The sequence below is a fragment of the Gallus gallus genome, chromosome 8 (genome assembly GCF_016699485.2).
Source record: "Gallus gallus isolate bGalGal1 chromosome 8, bGalGal1.mat.broiler.GRCg7b, whole genome shotgun sequence".
NCBI lineage: Eukaryota > Metazoa > Chordata > Aves > Galliformes > Phasianidae > Gallus > Gallus gallus.
In genome coordinates, this window is record NC_052539.1 from 16,837,440 (window position 1) to 16,859,451 (window position 22,012).

Below are 22,012 nucleotides of genomic sequence, written 5' to 3' on the forward strand. Positions count from 1 at the left end.
GGAGACTGACATTGTAGTCATTTTCTGGAGGATGCAGCATTGTAAACTTAGTTTTTTGCTGCTGGTTTCCTTAGAAACTGGAACAAGATATTGTTCAGGACACAAAATAATATCCTGTTTCAGTGTCTGAGGATCTTGAACTAAAAAGTACTTGATTTTGCACAAAACACTGGATTGTCATGTACTCTTTTTAGGAAATGCTATAGAACAAAACATATATAAGATAAAGTGGTTTAAAATGTGCCATTTTAATTGTAGTGATCTCCCTGTGTAAGTCCTAAAACTGTTGAAACATTAGTTTTTAGACCATTAAAGGGGTCAGTTCACTAGCAGTGCTTAAGAATTTTAAATGCTTTACTAATCACATCTAATCAGTGCTTAGACACCCTGTATTTTATTCTTTATCAAGTAATAAATTTTAATGTGTACCTTAGCCATGAAAGGATGCATTTAATGTATTTAGGAAGTGAATGTGTATGAAGCACATCACAGATTAATGAAAAATTTTGCTTGGACTATGTGATAAATACAGATTAAAGCTACAGAGAAATGCAAATACTTATGCCTACAGGGAAGACATTAAGGTCATTTCAAGATTTTGTTCATAAGAAGCTACCACATTTCTGGATGAAACATGTCTTAAGAATATTTAGCAAAGGTGTAATACAGGTGGACACTTTTGCCCTTATTTAGGTGTGTATTTGAATATTCAAATATTCAATGTGGGTTTGTAGAATATGTTCAAATTTGAATGCCCAGATTAAATGGGCATTGGGTTGTATTTACATGACCTTAATCTGGGCAAATGAAAGGCTACATTTTCTAGTAGTATTTCAAAGTGAAGCCTACTTTATACTCCTCCAGATGGCAGATTGTAGCAACTACCTTTACTGACTACATGGAGAACCTTTGAGAGTAGGCTTGATTTTTGACTTTGTTACACAAATGTGTTGCTTACCTTGTGTTCCCATCTTTGGTACTTCAAACAGTATTAGCTGGTGCTTCTTCATCATAGATAAAATATGTTTCAGGTTGTAGGTCAGTTAGTCACTAATATGGATTTAAAATAGCTTTGAACAAAGAATGCAGCGGCTCAAATCTAGGTGAGTGAAAAATAGCCACTTCCACTCCTAGGAGTCAGTCAGGAACATAAGGTGCTCTAAAACTGTGTATGAGAGAAATACACGTCACCTAAATCAGTTTTAACAGCATAATATCTCACACCTTCTAGAGAGGAGCATGGGAATGCAGCTGTAACAGACCTGTTGCTTGCTGTGATCTTATTACCACAGATGCTATTATGAATTTCCCTATGTTATGACGGTTTTGACACTAAACTCTGCTTTGGTGTAATGTAACTGGTGATTTCGTTTGCTACATTGGAAGTTTCCTCATCATTGTACGGTGTAGGTGGGGAATCCAATATATACAAAGTACAATAACAACAACAACAACAACAAGAACAACAAAAAGAGAGAGAGAGAGAGAGAAAATGAAACAGCATGATTTTTTTTTCCTTTTTGAGTTTTCTTCCTTGAAAAGTTTAGTATTTTGAGTTGAGAGGCTCTAGCTTTTTACTTCTACATTAACTTTAAAAATTTCTTTAAAAATATGAGCATTTCTTTAAAAATATGAGCACTCTTTGAAAATTTTCAGTGTGCCTGGGCTCGCATCCAGAAAATAAGTTGTTAGGTTTTTGTTGTTGTTGTTGTTGCTGTTTTTAATATTATTTTTAATAATAAATACCTTGTGCATTCATGCTATCATTTTACAAATCCTATCAGAGGTATTACTAGTGAGCGTACACCCCTTCCTAGTTGAACTTGAGCTATTTGTTAAAAGGTTGCCTTTTTTTATATATATTGCCAAAATAATACATTTCTGTTTTGTTCTTGATAAAACAGATAAAAGACAGTTATTATTGGCAAAATGAAATTCCATGCTTCATATAAATCTTTTTATCTTTGTCTTTTTCTGGAAATCATTATTTTATGGATCTTAAATACAGAAGAAAGATTATTCACAATTCTTTCTGCAAAATATGATTTATAAAAGGCACTTCCCTACATTTTCTTCTAATAAATTTGAATTTATCTTTTGTATATGTGAACATGCTTTCATGTCAGCTTGGAACAGTGTATCTTTTTCCCTCTCTCCCCCCTACCATATGTCACTTTCATCTTTTGTCTTTTCTTTTTTTTCTTTTTAAATCTCAAATGTTCTGTACACCTGAAAGTTTTTTGTCCAGCAGTTCCTTACACAGATATTACAAAAGAATCAATAAGCTAAAACCACACCATTTTACATTCAGACACTGTTTGGGTATGAACGTTGTGGCAAAGGAAAATTAGAACATTCATGAATTCAAATATTTTTCACATCAGTTGTGTAAATATAATCATTAACAATGAGCTACACTCTCTATTCAGGACATGCATTGTAGCATTTTCCTAATTACACTTACCAACGTGGGAAGATACTACTGCAGAGGAAGATTAAACTATTTGTATTTATGGAGTATTGCTTTATAGCGTTAACCAGGAAACTCAGTTTTGCAATATTGAATGTAAGAATGTAGAATAACCGAAAGAATTTGATTACAGCAGCAGCAGCCTGTGGTAGTCTTGAGTAGGAACGGCAAACTCAACTCATTCTGAATCAGCAGTCGCTTTAGCTGCCTCTCTCGTCTGTAATTTCACTGTTGATTGGGTGATTTAAAACATAAGCAAAATTGCTGCTTAATATTATGGCTTTATCTAAAATTCTGCAAGTAGACAAAACAAGCCAGAAAAAAAAAAAAAAAAAAAAACTACAAAAAACCCAACTGGCAAGCAGGGTTTTGTTTTCAGTTATTCATGTTTTATTAAAATAAACAAGTAGTTTGCAAGAGGTGGAACTAATGAAACCTGGTGTGCTGTAGCTCTGCTTCTAGTGACAGGATTCTGTGAAGAATAATAAGGTGCAAGCTCAAACTGAAGATTTCCCTGAAATTAGGACATGCGTGCCCTGGAAACTCCAGTGCCTACGAAGAGATGAGCTCATATTGCAGTCTTTCCCAGAGCAGACACCCTAATTGTTGTGGATTTTATTTCCTTATTTATTTGTTTATTTAACAGCAGTCTACTCGCACTGCACTTAGAGGAGCTCAGTATCTATATTGGTACATCAAATTTTGTAGAAATAGAAAAACAGTTTACGCTACTGGGGGCAGGAAAACGGAGAGAACAGCGGGGAGCACTCCTTTGCCTTTGCATGGTTTTGAAACAGTGCAGCAAAGTTTCCCCATGTGCCTATAGTGATGAAGTGAGATGGTGTTTCCTTAGGTCTATAGGTCTTTGTAGGATATCCATTCCAGAAATATCAGAGTTGGGATTGTCCCTCTTCAGCTTTCTTTAAATGGTCACTGAACACTGGAGTTTAAGGGAAAGTTGCTGATGTTTAATGGGGCTGTAACTGCTGCCAGCCAGTTGGAGGATTGCTCCACTTTGTCATCCCCATCACTCTGTACTAGAAGACACTGGCACTGTTTGTTTCCCATGCTATTTGGAATAAATCTTTGAGAAATTGCTCATTAAGAAAGAAGGAGCCCTGCTATCCCCAGTGCCATTCATTTGTTGTGTGCTGGCTGTGCCAGGGAGTTGTGAGTGTGGAGAGATGGTTCCAGCATGGCTTGGTGAGAATGCCTGTTTGATTTGATAGTTAAGACTACTAAATATTTACCTTGTTGTTTATTCTAGATCCTGATATTTACTATACACAAAAGCAGTGTTTTCTGTAAAAACTGAAACAGCTTGAACATGACTTTTTATAGAAAGACAGTTAAAGACAACGTACTACCTGTTTTTTTCCTGTTTTTTTTTTTTTTTTTTCTCAGTAGTCAAACAGATTCAGATGGGAGAAAAAAAATCTAAGACAGTAGATGGATATGAAGTGAAAACGTGATATGTATTTGGACCTAGCTATTTGCTGCAATACTGCTTAAGTTGTTTAAGGGGGAGTGGTTCTTTGGTTCTTTGGTTGTTGGTTTTTTTTTTGTTTTTTTTTTTAAGCATATTATGTCTGTTTAGAAAGCGGCCAAAGCCACATTCTATCTTTCTTATTTGTTTCAAGTTTGCCTTTATTCTAAAAGCAGCCTCAGTGTTTTTGGCACCGTGAATTTACCAACTGAATATTCAGAGACATCAGTGCAAAGACAAAGAAGAAAGGGAAAGAAAGCCAGAATAAGAACAATATTGTCAAATTATATAAAAAACAATATAATCAGACCATCAAAGTGCTTAAAAGCCTACAAAATGTAAAAAGCAAAGCATTACGTTTGAATACTTTGGCATATACTTTAGAACAAGGTCTGAACTTACAGTCATTGTGTGCTGAACAGATTTCCACATATTTGAACAATATTGTTCCCTTGTGATTCACAGTCATTGTCTTCTTTTTTGTTGGTTTGTTGTTTGTTTTTTGTTTGTTTGTTTTTTTCCTTGTATCTAGATGGTAAGTTGTTTGGATTTTGGATTTCCTGAAGTTAAAACATCAGGGCCCACTTACAAAAAACTCTATGCTAAGATTTTCATTCAATTCTTATATTTTAAATAGAGATGCTATTTAGCTGGTACAACCCTGCATTCTGCTTTTATAAGATACCCCACCAGAGGGTTATAACATCTGATACAATGCTCCTGCATCACACCAGGTCCTCTCCAGTGTTCATACATTTTTTTTTATGTGTGGCCGTGGACATTTTTCTCACTGTGTCTGCATCCTGTACTCTTCTTATTGAGAAAATATTGCTTGAAATTTGCAAATGAGTGTACTGTTAATCCTAACAAGTGCTCTGAAAACTTAATGGAATGACTAAATGACTACAAAATTTATGATCCTCTATCTGAAAAACTTTAGCTGTGTCAATACTTGTAAAGAATAATATGATCAAAGACATAGGTTGCTTGTAACAACCCATCTTGTGTTTTCTCTATTTCTCTATTCCCCACATGAGCAAGTCCTGTAAATCTCAGCAGATTTTAAATTGGAAATTCTTAATAATATGAGTGGTTTCTAGTCAACTCTTCTATATTGCTTGATGGTGTAGAAGAGCTGCTGGAAGAAGAATCTTGATAATGAGCAAGGTATTAAATTGTGAGAGTTGTATAGGATAATGTCATTCTCCTGAATGGTGGAAGTCACTGTGAATCAGAAGCTTCTATTCATAATAAAGGGGACTGGCAGACCTTGTCTCTTTCCCAGACAAGATAGTTTTAGAAATAAATTACGGTGCATCAGCTGGTTTTGGTCAATAATCTCATGGTGTTTTTAAAGTAGTTCCAATAGGGCGTACATTTCAGACAACATTTTGTATAAAATTATGTAATATGAGGTGAAAAAAACGTTCCTTCATGTTTTGTTTCAACTATGGCATATGTGCAGAACAGAGTTCAGGTTGCACTTAACCATGAACAGAAGCTTGGTTTTGGTTGCATTTATTAAAAGCTTTTTGTGGGACTCTCTCTTCTTGAAGGAGTTCATGTATCAAAGCCTTAAACAGTGCTTTAAAGACATCTTTGTCTGCTAATTTTGGTTAGTTATAAGATTTCTTGCCAGAACAGAGCATTTCAGCAGCAGGCCTACAGTGTTACTGGGAAACTGTGTTAAGGTTTCTGTATGAATATGGAGAGTTTGACTCAGGCTGCAAAAAACTATTTGCAGTCTTTGTTATGTCCTGGAATGTTTTTCTAATTAAGCCTGCAGGATTCTTTTCTTCTTGGAGGTAAGATAGAAGTTTCAGGGATTTGTAAACACGCATCATCTTCAATTATTTATTTCTTATTGGCTTTAGATATTTTAACATCTCCTGTAATATTTTAATGCAGACTCTTTTCCCCTGAAGTTATATACTTTTTCCAATATGGCTTTTTATTAATTGCTTTCATAGATCTATTCTGCACAAATAAAAAAGAGAAATAGCTTCAAATATATCTTCAAGTTACTAACTATATCTTATGATGTAGTGCTGGTATGATGATTTCTTTTTTGGCCCAGGGCTATACTACTTTCCTCAGCTCCCAGTTTTTCCCCCTTGTTACTACGTAATACTGTGCAGTTCTTCTGTCTACCAAGTAGTTGCTACAGAAGCTACATCTACCTCTACTGAAGTTTCATGCTCAGTCTGAAGAACAGCTTGTTTGTACGTTTGTCATTGCATATGTTAGGTCTTCCCTAATCTTTCAAAGTCATTCACCTATGTAACTGTTGAGCAGGCTGTGGAAACATGCAAATACACCCTTGCTGTCCCGAAAGACTTCCTTAGCCTTCTGATAGACACTGCCTTTAAGAGGCTATTCTTCCAAATTTCAGTACATCTTCTTGATTTCAATCCTTGCTTTTGGTGCTAGACCTTCTCCCCTCCATCCTCCTTTTTCCATAGTATCTGCAACTCTGCTTTCCTGGAAAAAGTATCTCTTATTGCCATTTCAGAAATACTTCCTCTTACTCCTTTCAAAATACTGTAAAGTTTTACTGATCTTCCAATCAGGTAAATTTTCCTTACATATAATAGACAGAGTGTCTCACATCCCTGGTTTTCCTTTCCTCTGTATCTTCCTTTTTCAACAGCCTTGTTGGAACAAACCACTTACAGTAGATTATATTATCTTCCATTTCAACATAGTTTATCTGCTTCACTTGGGTTTTCTCAGTCTGCACAAGATTGTCATAATACAAAGTGAAATCCTCTATATACTCTGTAATAAATCAAGTTAATTTAACACCTCAAACTGACAAAACTTGAATTTCCTGCCTCAGTTCCAGAAAAAAAAGCCCAGATGAGATCAGGTTAAGTAGCTGCTTGTTAGCAGGAAGACTGCTGCAAATCCAAACCTTAAAAGGTGAGGTCTGCTCAACAGGGGACAAGCAACATCCTCTGTCTCAGTCCTGACACATCATCTATCTTATGGAAAACCAGTACTTCTTATTCTTAAGCTGCAAGTTCAGTATGATATGACCATTTTGAATATTCTGTCATTTTTTTTCAACGTAATTTCCAATTTCCTAGGTAGTTTTCAAAATGAGATTTTTATTTATTCGTTTTTAATGATGAAGCAGGGAAAAACACTTGATTTCGATGGCTGTGGTTGCTATATATGTGTAACCATCAGTTCACTTGCCTGTAGTACCCAAGATTAAATTCCATGGGGGATTTTAAATTTTCAGTTATGCGCAACATTTTATATTTGGAATATATGATATATATAATTATATACTGTATATATATAATATTATATTTCCATATACAATATATATGAGGAAGACTTGCCATTTTCTTTGTGTCTTTTAATTCTGTTCAGCTAAAATTTGCAACCATGTAAGAAGGCTGACATAAAAGGGTGAAATCTCGATGAGGTGAACAGGGAATTACATGAATAACTCCTATTATTAATAATGGGAGTTGTGTTCTTTTTCCCTGTGTACTCTTGAAAATTGTATCCCTGAAGAAGTTGACAACAAATATGCTTTCCCTGTTTAAGTTGCAAAGCACACTAACATCAAGGTCACTTGCTCCATTTGACGGAAATAAAAAAGCACCATATAAAATATGGATAGAATGTCAATCAAAACTGGTTTTTACAGTATATGCTATGGTAATATGAGTCATATTGCTTTTTTTATTTTTAAACACAACTAGATATGGTAGTTTGGCAGCACTGTTTCTACAAAGGCAGTGCCTTCAAACTCTTTCATAGCAAGACTGGAAATCCTGCCAGATGAAAAAAAAAAAAAAAAAAAGAATGTTATTGAAAACCTTTCTTCCCTTATAGGCCCATTTTGACAGGAAATCTTTGAGAGGCAGAAGCAATGAAGTGCCCAGAGATTTCATCTGTCTTCTTTTGCTTCAGGAAATGCTGAGCACAGGCTCCCCTATTAGGCAAAATACATGAAGTACCAAATCCCCTTAACAATCATCTACAGTCTACTCTTAGGTTGACAGCTTCCTGTGTCCTAGTCTGTCAAACAAGACCTGTTACTGGGACTGATGTTACTGGGACCGATGTGAAGTTTTCAACAGTACTTTGGGGGGAAAAAAATACATATTGTCAGTGCTTACAAGTTATTTAATCCAATCCATTTTGCATGGACTTACTCAGAATAAAATTCATTGTACTTGATAGGTGGTAGTTCACAGTGATTTTTCTTTTGCTCCATAGCCCTAACATAAAAATCCATTTTGAAGGCATTGTCTGTCATTGGGTGAGTGAGTCAAATTCAGCAATTAATAGCTGCTGTATTTTAACACTCAATCGTTTTTTTGTTTGTTGTTTTTTTTTTAGATGCCAAATCTAAAATTTAAATAGTATTTCAAGAATGAAAATGACAGCTTGCAGTAATTATGCAGGTGTCCAAGCAGATGTACCTCCTGAAATAATTAGACAAAATATGTACAGATTGCAAGAAATATGAAAAAAATTGTCATCAAATTTTCATGAAGAGATGCTCTGTGTGTATGTTTGGACACTTTTACTACTGTAAAACTCAAAAAAAAAAAAAAAAAGCTTTTGTACACTTACGGAAAATGAATGTACTTAAATTGTAAACTGGATTGAAGTCCTCCTAAAATCTTTCCTTTGAACGCAGAGTAGGAAAATTGAAAAGTAATAAGGACGAGTATGTGAGAAAGTTCAAAACACAAATTCTGCCCTATTATTTAGCACAGTGGATTCACTGACTTTGCTTTTCATGATTTCTACTGAGATTAGTGAAAAGAGAATGAGAAACAGAGTATCTGTATTTATTTCCAATCAACTGTATAACTTTCAGTGATTATGGACGTAAAGATAGGACAGAAAGCAAGTTTTTGAAGTTTCTCTTGCTTTAAACGGGCATAATGTATATGCCTTTGCTGCTCCTAAAGAAAATGCATACTAGGAGTAACGTTAAATGTTAAACATCCTGCCCCTCTCTTTATCTCATACTTCATTTCAGAAATTGACTTCATCTCAGAAGCTTACTCAATGACAGGTGAATGCAACAGATGGTGGAAAGCTGGCAAGTGAGTTAGTAAAGGCTAGCAGACAACAGTGCTAAAAATAGAACAAAATAAGGCAGGTATCTCCCTACATTTCCTAAATGGTTAAGTCTCTTGTTTAAAATAATCAAGGTGCCCTGAATATAAGGATTGGAAATTAGGACTTTTTCTTGCCATCAAAATATAACCATTTTTCTTCACCTGTTCAAATTTAAAATCCTGTTCTTTCAGTTCTGTGTTTATGGCCCAAGTAATCTCAATGTCTTTTCCCAGTACAATGATGCAGCTTGCAGATATCTCACCATCAAGAAGCCTATGGTATAATGTGTGTCTGAGTATAGTAAGCAGAAGGAATTTAATCTGGGTTTCCAGTTTGCTGGGCAAGATCTCTAAACAACAGGAATCAGATTGTGTTTCCATCCCTATTCTCCTTATGGATCATATAATTTTAACAGTGAATCAAGAATCAGAATTAAAAGTTTGTGAAAAGCAACGGACACCATAGATTCCTCTCCTCTTTTCCTCCCACTCCATCAGTTTTTTAAAAGAAAAATCATTCTAGAGAGAGTTCTGCTAAATTTGAAGTGTACACAGGCATGATCTTGCAGTAAACTGCGGGGAATAAGATTTGTTCTTAAACTCCTTCATTAGGACTGAATTGCACTCAGCTGAATTAAATGAGGAGTTTGCTGCTGTCCACAGAGGTCACTGAAGCCCTGCATGTAGTACAGGAATTCCCTCAATGGAGTAGCAAAAGTGGTGAGATGGCATGATTACAGCATTGTTGGAAGAACTGCTGGACATTCAAGTGAGGGAAGGAAGGGAGAGCACTATTTTTCCTCCTTTATCTTTCTTTTCCTTCCTCACTTGGATTATAGGTGGTACGTATTTGTTAGTCATTTTGGTTTTACTCCAGACCATTTCCTACAGCATTTCTCTTGGATTATTATTATTTTTTTAAGTCCCTGTTATCTTAAACTGTGGGACATCTGACATAGTGCTTGGCAAATGACTCCACAATTTAATCAGTGCCAGCTTCAATCCTTTTTTTTTTAATTTTCACTTATTTAAGACTCAAAATCAGAAACAATCCCTCTTCCTACTTTTGTTACTAGTAGTTTGTGAATATGTTAATCTTTCAGGCATCTTTTTAGTAAGTTCTTTCACAAATACACATCTTATCTGTTTGACTTCACCCTGGTAACAAAACCAGAGAGTGAACCAGAGAGTGTTATGCTTTCAGTATGGCAGTATTTATAGCCATAGTTCTGTCAGTAGAGCAAGCTGCTATCCAGACTGTTCTGTGCAGGAAGTTTCCCATTTCCTCGTTGTTTAAATATACAAAATTAAGTACTATAAAAAACATTAAATGAGAGGCTTCACATTCTTTTCCATCACAGTATATTTGTTCCGTTCTTTTTATCTCTTTCCATATGTATTGTAGTTCCTTTTTCTCCAGTCTATTCATTTTTAAGGAAACCCTTTAATGTGATGTGTTTATAAGTTTCCATTGTATCTTCTATTTTATTTAAACATTTTAAATCAAATGTTTGAAATAACTTAAAAACAACAATAATGTAAATTTACTGTTCAGATTGCACGTTGCAAAAAATGATATTTGTACTTCCTTTCTTCGTTGTGTCCTGTGATGGGATGGATCATCTTTGTACCATCATAAAAACTGTGGGAAAGGTTTCAAACAGTGGAAAATCTAAACAAAGGGTATTTGACATTTCCCTCTCCCATCCTCTAGTTCCTGAAGATATGTCTGCAATGCTGTTGAAACTGTAGAGATGTGAAACAAATCTTATGGCAGATGCTATCATTCCTAGCTGAGTTGAGTCATTTTCAGCCTACTAACTTAAATGGTTTTTGGATTAGACCCTAAATATAAGGATGTCATCTCTGAGATGTGAAATGGTTCTTCACAACATCCAAGGACAAGTATTGCAAACAGAATAGATTTTGTACAGAATCTTTCTTTTCTCATTACAATGGATTTAGCTAAACTGTCAGAAAATGTGAGGACTGTTTGTGCCCCACATAACTTTTTCACTGTTATTACTTTTTTCCTTTCATTTTGTTTACCATCTCTCCTTTCTGCAACACCTAGCATTTTGCTAGAATTTTACATGCTTTTACTAATATTTTGACCCCAGCAAACATCAGCTGTCATCTCATTATTTCCAGGTAATACACTACCTACAGAAAACTCCTCTTGTACTCTGAAATAGACTTGCAAATGCATGTTATAGGGAGAGTTTTGCTGTAGACCTCAACAATTCTAGCAGATGAAGTATTCTATCGAGTTGGCGTCCACGTAAACAAAGTTTACAGACGCCTACTGTTCCTCACTGATGTTAAAATGAATGTGGTGCCACAAGAGTACTGATGTTATTCATTCAGCTGCAGACTTCTTTGCATAAGTGGGAATCTTTGTCACTGCTCTCTCTACATTAGTCAGATATTTAGTCTTCCTTCAGTCCTACATCTCTCTTGCCACAGTATGCAGGATATCCTTGTGGCAGAAACCTAAATAGTGAAATGCTTTTAGATGAAACATTGTACTAACACAATGCTGATGGCACAATATCAGCTTTGAGGTGGGTGAGCATGGCTTGAAAAAGCACGAGACTTCACTCAGTGCTGTGCATGTATAATGACACATTTTCTGTGCAAAAGCAGCTGACAGATGGATAATCCAGGAGGATAATGCAGATGTAGAAATAGGAGACAGAATCTTTTTCTATTTCTTAGTCTTATGAAAAATGATTTATGTTCTCTGAGATTATGAAGAATAAAATGTTGGGTTTTTTGTTTGCAATAGAGAGATGAGATTTTACTGCTGCTCATTAAAAGCTGGAAGAAAAAGAATGAAATTAATCGATATATGCAGAATGGATTAATGAATTTTTAGTTGTCTCGTCAGTGACTGGGAAAGGAGTGAAACTACATTGTGAAACAACACTGCTTTAATTCAAAGAATAAACTGTGTTCTCAAAACAACAAATTCTGACAGGAAATTATGAGATTTTATTTTTGGATTCACATCAATTAGGTTAAATGAGTGGGTTATTTATAAAGCACTGCATCCACTGACTTTTTGTTGTTTTTATTTTCTGTAACAAGCTGGCATTCAAAAATAGTATGACATAATGAAATACTGGCAATTCTGTCTCCTGTTGGGTTCTGCTATCCTGATGCAAATTTTATACTTTTTTCTATATTCACTTTTTTCTACTTTTTTTTTTTTTTTAATGGCACAGGCCTCTTTTAATTCACTTAATGTGAGATCTGATTAGCCACCCCCACGACTTTTGTCACTGATTTCAGTGAGATGGGATTTAACCCTTGTTTCTGTTACTCAGGTCACAGATCTTTGTCTTCTGCCTAATTCCCCTTTTTGAAGAGCAGACCTACTGTGATCTAGAATCATTAGGCCTTTTTCCCTCCTGCTAGATTCTGTAGATCATTGCCTGCATCTTGGTGTTACAGCTGAGGATTTGCTGACTGTCATTTCTACCCTTCCATTGTTCCTGTTCAGTATTTCATCTGTGGGAAATTGACTTAAATAAAAATGTTCTGTGTTAGCTGCTTCTTAATTGAGTTAGGTGTTGGAGTCCATCAGTTAACATAAAATATTAGGTAAAGATATCTTAGTATTTTGATGTATTAAGATCGTTAGTTCAGCATAGAAAGAAAGAATGACAAGATTTCTCATCCTTACAGGACAACTTCCAGATGGAATATATCAGTACAAGAAAAATAAAAAGGTAGCTGTATGAAAGAAATACTCATTAGTTGCCTATCAGCCTGGCATTTAAGTAGCTTGGGGGACCATTGTATGCAATGTAGGATATCTTCTCAAAGCTGTGTTTAGTACTGTTCTCAAGTTTTTGTAACTGTTAATCTTGTATTTTGTGACAGTTGAAACTTTTTACCTGTAGAGAAACAAGCTCTGAGCCTGGTTTTTGAGTAGAAGTTTCTAGGATGAGACATTATTTCATAAGGAACTTACACCCAGCATGTCTTTTCTTGTCTTTCTTTTCTACCATTTTTTTTTTTTAATAGAATTTGTTTCTGAAGCACAACTGAGTGAATATTTGAGACTCTTAAGACATAAACAGTATACAAAAGTACAGGAGAGAGTTTAAAAGGAAAGAATTGGGGTGTACATGGACTGTTGATCTGAATGAGCTCACAGGTCTCGTGAAACCACTTAGATATATCTTATTCTGTCCTTTTTGTGAGAGAATTAACAGGATCTCTTTTAAATTTTTCCAGCTTCCTAAAGGAGTTCAATGTAGCCTGTTTTTCTCTTACTACATAGATCTGGCCTCCCTCAGAGCTGTATGCTGTATTTTAAAAGCTGCATTATATTGACGTTCAAACACTTAGATCTCAAAAGGTATTTTGATTCTTTTCAATTCTATATATTGATTTCTGGAAATTGAAATCGTTTTAAATAGAAGGGTGTTTCTGTCTCTCAGTCGAAGGTCTTTACACATAGTCTTTGAATCTTAAAAATGCCACTACTCTCATTATTTTAGAGGCTAAATCCAAAGAGGTTTGGACATTTCACTTTTGTTTAAATTCATTGTGTTAATGCCACTTCCATCCTAAAGCTGTGGCTCCCTGTTGTGCATTAGTTTCTGCTAGTGAACACTGGAGTTCTGATGGCATTAGGCTGCTTATCCCTTTCTCCCAGGATGAATAGAGAGAGGATGCAATATCTTGCCTACTCTATAGCAAGGGCTGGGTTCATTAGAAGTTCATAGGACACAAAATTCCCTGAGGATTGGTTTCCTCCCTTCCTCTCCTGTATCCTTTGAAAGATGTAGTAGCCTCATCTGTGATATGCAGGACACCCATGTTCAAAACCCTTCTTTGCTCTAGCTGGACAAGGACTACTATTAATAACTGATTACTTTATATTCAGCTGTTGAAGATACCTACTGTGAAACTACAGTCCTGAATTCAGGCACCTCCTTCACGTGTGGTTTGAAAGGTATTTTAATCAAGATCTTTCAGGAAATGTTCTACCCATTACATTTCAGAGCATAAAAAGAGAGATGGTAGGCTTTTTTTTTTTTCTTCGTTTTTTTTTTTTCTTTTTTTCTTTGTCAACCTTTTCCCCCTTCCCTCACCTCTAACTGTGAGGAGAAAAAAAAAGTATCCTAGCTGCAACACATAAATCTCACAAGCACTCATTACTCAAAACTGTGTTAAATCTCGACTTCCTAATCTGAAGTTAATGATATAATTTGTTGAGGTCATACTCACTTTTCCATATTTGCCATCATTTTATTAAAGTGCCATCTCTGCCAGGTATATCATGCTCATTTTAGGTTTTCTTTTATGTTTTGTGGATACTGGGTCAATTCTTAATGCTTAGCTGTTCAGATACTACCAATACTTAAGTGTTATCATACCTAGATCATTTTGTGGATTAAATCATCTGTGCATACTTTTTAAGAACAATACTGCACAAACATTAGCTAGAATGAAAGAATAATCAGATAGAAACTCATCAATCAGGTGCTGAGTATGGAAGGATTAAATCCTGAATCTATTTTTCTAGCTAAATGTTTTGAATGCTAGAAAATTGTTATTTAACTCAGAATATAACAGAGAATAAAAACTGCAAATGCAGGTACCTCTACATTTTTGAATACAGACAGTATTTCAGATGATGTATGTTAAGTTTCTTAAGTTTATGTATATGGTGCATACTAGAGTATAAGGTACAATGATATTAATTTATATTGTGCATGAGAGTAGATGACAGACTATTATTGTCACTTGCATGTATTCCGAGAGTTTGATATCTGATAACTTGATATGTAATCAAGCTGTCTCTTTTCACACAGTAGGGTCCTAGAGGTCTTTCAATGTAGATCTATTCCTGTTTAAAAGGAAGTGGTGTTGGTTGCTTTAGAAAACATCCTTCTTCAGAATATCTGTTAAACATATAGCTCTTCTCCATTATGAAATATATATCTATCGATAAGACTCATAAGTAGCGTAATACGTGGATTGCTAATTGTGCCTGTAATCTCATTATACAGGGACAATTTGTATATAACATCTTTAGAATCTATGCAAGTTTCATGTCAGAACAAAATGCTATAGAATTGCAAATACAAAATACCACTGCCTCTGTGGAATTCTGTGAGATCTGCAGATAGACATGCACTTCAAGTACAAACCTTGCCCACAGGAAGCTTGCAGATCTTCCTGAAGACCAGCACATATAGTACTCTAGTGTGCGGGATGTAAACTTTTTGTAGTTGAGTCTCTCAAAAAGACACTGAAAATGCACATCTCTTCTCCCACTTTTTGCCTTGACATAGCTTAAGTCCTCTTCTGTTCTCCAAGTGGGATCAAAAATAGCTAAACTGGACATGGAGAACATCCCAGAGAGCTTATTTTCAGAGTCATCTTACCGTACACCAATGTGCGTCTAATTTTATAATTAGACTTGCTTTATAGATGGGTTAACTCCACCCTTGAAACTTACCACCGCTTATATCAAAATCCTCTGCTGCTTTAAGTTACTGCTGCCACGGCACAAAATGGAAATTGAATAAGGGTCCTTCCATTAATACTCAAGGGCACAAATTACAACACAAGAATTTCCATATGAGCATGAGAAAAAAACTTCTTTATTTTGAGGTTGACGGAACTGGAGCAGGCTGGCCAGAGACATTATAGAACCTCCTTCTCTGGAGATATTCAAAACCTGCCTAGATGGCAAAAGGAACCAAAAGGAAGGTATCAGCCAGTGAAATTAGGGTGTTTTTTTTTTTTTGTCATTCTTAAATATATGCATACTTTATGCCTAATTTGCAAAGGAAACAACAGAATTAGTTTCTCAAGAACTTTTCTATGCACTGAAATGTTAGAGATGGTAAAAATTAGAAAACTCAGCTTCTATGCTGAGCCACAAGTTACATATTACCGTAAGTCTGCAATTTTGAAGTGAAGAAAGAGGTGTTGGTTTTTTTTTTAGTGAAGAAACACAACAACAGCTATGAATCTATTTTACCTGACTGCTTCTTTGATAGCTTTCCTGTAAGGAGATAGTCATTGTCCCTGCTTAGTACTATAAATAATATCTGTCTAGCATGTAGATAATGGTATGGCGTATTAAAGACTAAAGATTAAGCATTCATTAAAAAATGAATCATATTCATTGTAGTTTCTTTCAGTAGAACAGCTTTGTTCTCTACAAACCCAAATAATCTCTTTGATGAATAGGACAGAAAGTGTCTTAATGAAGTAACTCCCTTCTTGGTTATTTCACTAGGAGTTCATCTGCTGTATTATTCTATTTTATGTTCACTTCCCAGTCTGATCTTGCTTTGCAATTTGCCTGTTCCTGTAGCAATATCTCTTTGAGTGATGCTACCACAGACAAAACTTCCCCCTCTCTCTTTTCCTCAAAAGCATTGTGTAATCCTTTCCCATAATACGACTTTTCTTAGTTGACTTCTGTTCCTGTGCTATCACCTACCCGTCTAGTCTCACTTTTCTTGAAATACAAAAAGTCACAATTCATTAGAAATATCAGTGTGAAAATATTCAAGTATTCAATATCTCTATATTCATTCCTGCTTTTACTTTCTAAAACTTTTATTAGATAAGATTTTTCATTATGACAGCAGAAGAACATTTACTGATAATATGCTGCCAGGAACCCTAGAAATCTTGTAACAGTCCCCTTTCCAGAGGACTCCACAAAGTGGAGCAGTCTGGGACTACAATCCTTGGAAACATACTAGGCAGCATAAAAAAAAAATGTGTTTAGCTATTTTTTTTTCTCACAGTATCAGAACTGTTGGTACTAGATGAAAAACCAGGTAGAAATATTTAAATCCAGTCCCTGGATGGTACTTTCTCCCCTACTCCTTTTCTGTTGTTGGTTTAAAAACAAAAGGAAGGATTTTTATTTACTAATCTGATAGATTGTTTGAGGTCTTGACATATTTGAAATGTTTGATCTATCATAAAATTCTTGTTTCCAAATAATAGATTCAATAATATGGAGTTTCTAATAGGAACTCTAATAGATATATATAGCTTGAAGGATTGCCTATAATTGCAAATGTTGCCCTGTAAGTACAATACAATCATTTATTTCTTACCACAGGAGGTGACGCAGTAGGCATTGTTATTGTCACAGGCTTGAAGTTCCAAAACGAGCATAGAATAGAAAGTGCATAAGAAAGTGCAATCCTCAGCTAGTCGCTGTTCTTAATAGAAGTAGATCGGGAAACACCATACGTAGAGCAGATGCCCTGTATTGCATCCAGGGCAATATATACTGTCATTTAGAATAAGTCTCCTCTACTACAGATAAAATATTTGAATGGTCATGTGACTGGCAGCAATGTAAGCCAATGGCCTGCAGCAGTTATGGAAGTTAGGCTTGATGATCCTCATGGTCCCTTCCAACTTGGGATATTCTATGATTCTTTAAGATATCACCTATTACTCTCTCAAAAGTATTGTTTGCATTTAAGAATTGTTTCAAATCCTTTAGATTACTTCTAGTATAGCATAAAACACACAGAACTGTAAATATGGTGCTTGGAAGCAAAATTCTTCCAAAAGAAAATCTTGCTTGTTTAAGATTAAGTGATCATGGCGGAAGTAAAACTTCAGGTTTTAATGTATTCAGAGTATGAAATGATTATGATTGCTTAAATTATCTGTGAGGAAAAACGAAATGGAGTAGGTTGTTTAAAAGTGAGAAAAAATCCTATTTAGCTTTTAATCAGATTTGTTTTGTTATAGAGTGACTAAAGAAATATAAATTGACTGTAGTTTCATGGGGAAAAAATCCCATGGGTGTTCTAGGGTAGGAGAGACAGGGTAAGAAGTACCAAAAATTTTGGTTTTGACACTTCAAAAGGTAGTAAAACTTTAGATTGTGGACAATTCAAAATAATTCAGAAATTTCAGTCATCTCAGCGGTATTTTATTTGAGCACCATTTTGTTATTTTAAGTAAGCATGAATACATGAGAAAGGACTATCATGTATTACCTTATATTCTATCAGATTGCCCTTGAATGTGTAAGCTGCAGAGACATATTGATGAGAGCAAGGACTGTGGGAATGAGAACTGTCAAGATTAGAGACAGTGCTGTGGTGCTGTGGTAAGTTCAGAGGTACATCTTTGTTTTTCCCAAATTCAGCAGTGTTGAGGTCTAGGATTTTGCTTTGTGACCGATGCCAGACTAAAAGGGGTGTCAGGAACTGTAACAGAAGACAAAACAAACCAACCAACCAAACAAAAACAAAACCCAAGAATCTGCTACATCCTTAGTATTTAAAATATTTAGTTTTCCAAGCTTCCTGTCTCCCCTCCCTTCCATATCTCCTGTGCTTTGGATCCTTGACTAAACTAAATGCATTCTTTCACACCACCATCACAACAGCATCTGATTGCCTTGATGTCTTCCCTTCAGCTGAGAGAGAGAACAAGTGTTTTCTTCATTTCACTGCTGTGGTGTTTGGCAGGAGATGCTGCATTTACAAGGCCTGCAGTTTGTGATAGGAATGAATGGGAAGATGAAATCTGTTGAGCAGTCATCTGTCACACACCTAGCAGACCATTAAGTGCTCTGGTTTTTTGTTTGTTTGTTTGTTTGTTTGTTTTTTTCTTTTTCTGCCTGTGAAAATTATAGGAAACTATATTTCACTGTACTAATATGGCTTATTGTTTTAAGTACAGGGTACATAGGATGAGAGAGGAACACCATCTTGTGACAGTGCTAAAACTAGGAGCTGCCAGCAGGCCTTGTTGTTGCTGTAAGATTTGCAGTTCTGCTCTGAAGGGGACAGATTTTCTCTCTCCTCCCATTTAGGTGAATGCTGTAGCAGTTACATAGGTTTTACTGCATGCCAATGCACAGTTAGTGTTTCCATATGCTTTTCTCTTCATTCTCTTCATAGTAATATTTTTCTGTTTTCTCTTATTTCATTTTTGTTATAGGTAGATCTAATATCTTTGTCAGTAGGTAAGATTGTCTAAGAGTTTCCTTTATAAGAACTTGTTTTCAATTACATGTATATGTGCTAGTACTTAAGAGTTCAGTTTGAAATGTTTTATAGAGGCTTCTCTCTCAGAGTACTAGAGACCAAAAGCTGCAGTTAACACAATACCAGTAACATCTTCTATGGAAAGAGATTTTTAGGTGCTCCTGAGACTCAAGTAGGAAGATAAGGATTCAGCATAGTGTGGAAGAAACCTACAAAATAGTGCTACCTTTATGTCAAGGAGCACTTTCTTCACCTAAAAAATTAGCATTTACTGAGATTTTGCTCTGAAAAGAAAAAATTCATAAATGTCTTGTAGAGAATCTTGAGGAATCTAGCTGTTAGTTCACTGAAGTTTTCCTCTAAATAGTGGGTGTTTGTCTTCATCAGTATTAACTGCACCTTGAAGGTGCCAGTTCCTCTGTTGAGAATTGACACAACCCAATAATGAGGAAAAAGTCATACAAGTAAATCTGATAGTGGTTTCCTCTAATTTTAAGGAAGTGTTTTAATTTTTAAGGTTTTATCACCTTTTGAAATGTTTTTGCATTTTGATATATACAAGAAATAAGCTAAATCAAGCTGCGAATGTGAACACTGAGCTTGCAATTAGTGTTTTCCATTGCTAAGTGTCTACTGAAAATCTAATTTTCAAGAATAAATGCCCACTTCACTGGAAAGCAAAGTATGTATTCAGATTTTATTCACTGAGCTTTCCAAACTGGGCCAGGTGGCCAATTTACATGGGTGCTGTAGGTTCTAGCCCAGATGTTGGGATAGGGCAGTTTGTGTGTACAGCAGCACAGATGCCAATTGAGAAAAAGGACTCTGGAGAGTCTGCAAATGTGGCAGAAGAGATCAAAATATTTGCTTAAGTTGTCCTTTATAGGGGTAATTTGTGGAGAATTTTATTTGTTTGCTCCCAGTCATTGAAACCTGCTTTTTCACAGGAAGATACATGCTCAAAAGTACACGATTTTGTTTTCCTTGGATTTTTTCCTATTTCTTGTTTCAAGGGATTTCACACAGGGATAAGCTGCTTCCTCAGTATTGGCTGATCTTGGTTTACATATTTATTTTGCATCTTGGAAATGATGGAGACCACTTACTTTCCTGTAGTCTCTGGAAGTTACAAGTAATTTATTTTTGATATAAAAGACTTTACCTTTCTGCCTTTACTGCTGAAGCAGACTGAGGAGGCCTTGTAACCTTTACCTCATTCTATGGCAAAAAACCAATGACTTAAATAGAGAATGTATGCAGCACACATTTGCTTTTACATGATATGGAACTTAAATGACTTTACTGAAGCTTTGCATCAGATCCTTGCTCTACCCTGTCTCCTACTGCAATTTGTATTACAGTACTGTAAAATATTTAGCTTTGTATTGGGTTCTAATCCAAAACTACTCATGTCAGTGTAAAGACTCCCATTGACTTGAGTGGACTTGGGAATCAAGCCATGACAAATAGGTAGCATTTTTATGTTGCAGTGATGTTATGCCACAGACTAAACACATTTTTCACATTTGTGAGCCTGGAGAAAAATATTAAATAGGGGTTGTGCTCTGGGAGGGACTGTATTTGGACCTATAATAGGGTAGCTATTAACTACCTTGTTCGTTTAAAAGATAATCACTGTACGTTGTCTACCTTTCTGCTAAGTCTTATTATAGCTAAAATAATTTACTATTTGAAGTCTAGTACAAAGTATGTCTTTGAAACATGTTCTTTGAATACTTAGAAGTATTTTATCTGCCAAAGCTGTCATATAGATTCCCTCTTTCATGTTTTTATTGCATATATCATAAAAGATCTACTGTTGCTCATGTTTATGTTCAAGTGTGGCCACTAACCTTGCTTCACTTTCACAGTTTTGTTCATCTCATGAGACACTTTACATGCTGTAAACTGGAAAAAAGATACACAATTAAAACTTGTTAAAGATAATTAAACTGAATTGAAGGGAAAAAAACCTGCCTCACTGCTTTGTTCATAATAATAGTCTCTGAACTATAATTAAATTCTTCCTTCCAATAATTGTATACATACAAAGGAGTTTTCCAGATAACAAAACAATACAATGATTAAAAATGATTAAGAAGCTGATTCCAAAAGCAAAGATGAGCCAAGGAGGTTGGAAGGATTTTAGGTGCCTCTAAATATACTGTGCCAGCTGGGTACCAGATGGTGTTTGGCTACTTGCACCCACTAACTGAAAATATCAGAGGAGCAACTAGACTATTGCCAGAATCAGTTCCCCTCCCTTAAATAAAAGTGGCACTCTCGGGAATGACTTGGCGAAGCAGAAAAATGTCCTGACAGTGAGTTCTATTATATAGTGGAATAGTGTCCCAAAGGCAGAAGTAGAAGCCAAATTGCCTGGCATCTTAAAGGGGCTGGAAATGGTAGAAAACATACCATAGAGACATGCCGCTCCAGTGGGGTGGTGGTCTATCCTGTTAAATAAAATCTTTAAAATAAGATTCTTAAATTCTGCAAAAAACTTGGAATTAGGGGAATTAGAGAATATCACTGCTTTCATGAAAGTAACATTAGAATATCAAGCTGTAGCATTCAAATTATGCTAACTGGTATGGGGCATCAAGGAAAGATTAGAGAATCAATGTTGGCTGAAGATAATTTTTGTCTGACTTGTCTCTAATCAAAAAATCAATCAGTCATTTCATGATCTTGGTAGCTGTGTGCTGTTTTAAAAGAAATTTTGCGCTAGGGTAATTCATATTCTTTCCTTCCAAAGTGTTGTCAGCGCATCTTGCAGAACCAGTAAGCATCACCAATATGTTATACTAGACGTGCAGACATCATCAGGTTTTGTGGATAATGAAAAAACTCTTGTAATTTGTTCTTCTTATCTGTGATCAAAAGATAATTAGAAAGAAAGGAAAGATAATTAAAAAGAAATTAACTTAACTTCAAACTCCCATTTCTG